Source organism: Brachyhypopomus gauderio, unplaced genomic scaffold, assembly GCF_052324685.1.
Source record: "Brachyhypopomus gauderio isolate BG-103 unplaced genomic scaffold, BGAUD_0.2 sc46, whole genome shotgun sequence".
Lineage (NCBI taxonomy): Eukaryota > Metazoa > Chordata > Actinopteri > Gymnotiformes > Hypopomidae > Brachyhypopomus > Brachyhypopomus gauderio.
The window spans coordinates 2,469,472-2,471,971 of record NW_027506872.1 but is presented as its reverse complement, the minus strand read 5'-3'; the positions used below and the strand labels follow the sequence as shown (position 1 = coordinate 2,471,971).

Here is a 2,500-nt window from a genome sequence, read left to right as displayed (position 1 = left end):
GGTGCTGTAAGCTTTTTCTTTGCTCACAAATGGTGACTTCCATGTTTGCTTCTTCTGTCTATTTGTGATTCGTCACTCAGGTTTTTTTTTTTATTCTTACCTCTCTATCGCTCTATCTGCCCCCCCCCCCCCCCCCCCCCCCCAAAAAAGAACTAGCATGCAGAAATGTGCGTCCAGCTAAGAGGAAACGTCGACACGCAGGCTTGGTCCTCTGCAATATTGCGCATGAGCACAGCTGGCGTGCTTAAGTTATAGCCTCTGTATTTACTCAACGCATGGACGGATAGCTATAGCTAGTTCACCTTATCTTCTTGAAGGAACTCACCGTTGTTCACCTAACCATACAGCCGTATACATATAAATGCCCCATGCAGAGAAACGTTGCATAATTATCCCTCCAAAAAAACCCAACTTTTTTTGCAGCAATTCAATTACACTCAATTATGCAGTTACACAGCTAAATAAGCACCTGTCACATTGCTGAGAGTAACAGGTTAAAGCAAATGAAAGAAAAAACATCAAAGGCATTTTGTAAGACGCGATTTGATCATTCGGTGAGCTCTGTGTAATCACCTTGTGAAAGTCTTGTATAAAAGGGTCATTTTAAACCTCCTCTCTAGCTTACGGCCATACCACCCTGAGAATGCCCGATCTCGTCTGATCTCGGAAGCTAAGCAGGGTTGGGCCTGCTTAGTACTTGGATGGGAGACCGCCTGGGAATACCAGGTGCTGTAAGCTTTTTCTTTGCTCACAAATGGTGACTTTCATGTTTGCTTCTTCTGTCTATTTGTGATTCGTCACTCAGGTTTTTTTTATTATTCTTACCTCTCTATCGCTCTATCTGCCCCCCCCCCCCCCCCCAAAAAAAAGAACTAGCATGCAGAAATGTGCGTCCAGCTAAGAGGAAACGTCGACACGCAGGCTTGGTCCTCTGCAATACTGCGCATGAGCACAGCTGGCGTGCTTAAGTTATAGCCTCTGTATTTACTCAACGCATGGACGGATAGCTATAGCTAGTTCACCTTATCTTCTTGAAGGAACTCACCGTTGTTCACCTAACCATACAGCCGTATACATATAAATGCCCCATGCAGAGAAACGTTGCATAATTATCCCTCCAAAAAAACCCAACTTTTTGCAGCAATTCAATTACACTCAATTATGCAGTTACACAGCTAAATAAGCACCTGTCACATTGCTGAGAGTAACAGGTTAAAGCAAATGAAAGAAAAAACATCAAAGGCATTTTGTAAGACGCGATTTGATCATTCGGTGAGCTCTGTGTAATCACTTTGTGAAAGTCTTGTATAAAAGGGTCATTTTAAACCTCCTCTCTAGCTTACGGCCATACCACCCTGAGAACGCCCGATCTCGTCTGATCTCGGAAGCTAAGCAGGGTTGGGCCTGCTTAGTACTTGGATGGGAGACCGCCTGGGAATACCAGGTGCTGTAAGCTTTTTCTTTGCTCACAAATGGTGACTTTCATGTTTGCTTCTTCTGTCTATTTGTGATTCGTCACTCAGGTTTTTTTTATTATTCTTACCTCTCTATCGCTCTATCTGCCCCCCCCAAAAAAAAACTAGCATGCAGAAACATGCGTCCAGCTAAGAGGAAACGTCGACACGCAGGCTTGGTCCTCTGCAATACTGCGCATGCGCACAGCTGGCGTGCTTAAGTTGTAGCCTCTGTATTTACTCAACGCATGGACGGATAGCTATAGCTAGTTCACCTTATCTTCTTGAAGGAACTCACCGTTGTTCACCTAACCATACAGCCGTATACATATAAATGCCCCATGCAGAGAAACGTTGCATAATTATCCCTCCAAAAAAACCCAACTTTTTTTGCAGCAATTCAATTACACTCAATTATGCAGTTACACAGCTAAATAAGCACCTGTCACATTGCTGAGAGTAACAGGTTAAAGCAAATGAAAGAAAAAACAGCAAAGGCATTTTGTGAGACGCGATTTGATCATTCGGTGAGCTCTGTGTAATCACTTTGTGAAAGTCTTGTATAAAAGGGTCATTTTAAACCTCCTCTCTCGCTTACGGCCATACCACCCTGAGAACGCCCGATCTCGTCTGATCTCGGAAGCTAAGCAGGGTCGGGCCTGCTTAGTACTTGGATTGGAGACCGCCTGGGAATACCAGGTGCTGTAAGCTTTTTCTTTGCTCACAAATGGTGACTTTCATGTTTGCTTCTTCTGTCTATTTGTGATTCGTCACTCAGGTTTTTTTTTTTATTCTTACCTCTCTATCGCTCTATCTGCCCCCCCCCCCCCCCCCAAAAAAAAACTAGCATGCAGAAACATGCGTCCAGCTAAGAGGAAACGTCGACACGCAGGCTTGGTCCTCTGCAATACTGCGCATGCGCACAGCTGGCGTGCTTAAGTTGTAGCCTCTGTATTTACTCAACGCATGGACGGATAGCTATAGCTAGTTCACCTTATCTTCTTGAAGGAACTCACCGTTGTTCACCTAACCATACAGCCGTATAC

The 2,500-nt window shown here is 44.4% G+C and overlaps 4 non-coding genes across 4 annotated transcripts in view; all 4 read left to right on the top strand.

Moving 5' to 3' along the window:
* The window catches only part of LOC143487323 (5S ribosomal RNA), a 119-nt gene extending 106 nt beyond the window's left edge, over nucleotides 1-13 (top strand). The window contains exon 1 of the ribosomal RNA XR_013124131.1: nucleotides 1-13. This exon is cut by the window's left edge and continues 106 nt beyond it. This is a non-coding gene — a ribosomal RNA (5S ribosomal RNA).
* Nucleotides 14-619: 606 nt separating this feature from the next.
* Nucleotides 620-738, top strand: LOC143487162 (5S ribosomal RNA). Its single transcript, XR_013123974.1, has one exon. It is a non-coding gene; the product is annotated as a 5S ribosomal RNA (ribosomal RNA).
* Nucleotides 739-1,337: 599 nt separating this feature from the next.
* Nucleotides 1,338-1,456, top strand: LOC143487489 (5S ribosomal RNA). Its single transcript, XR_013124275.1, has one exon. It is a non-coding gene; the product is annotated as a 5S ribosomal RNA (ribosomal RNA).
* Nucleotides 1,457-2,046: 590 nt separating this feature from the next.
* LOC143487322 (5S ribosomal RNA) lies at nucleotides 2,047-2,165 on the top strand. Its single transcript, XR_013124130.1, has one exon. It is a non-coding gene; the product is annotated as a 5S ribosomal RNA (ribosomal RNA).
* The last annotated feature ends 335 nt before the right edge of the window (nucleotides 2,166-2,500 follow it).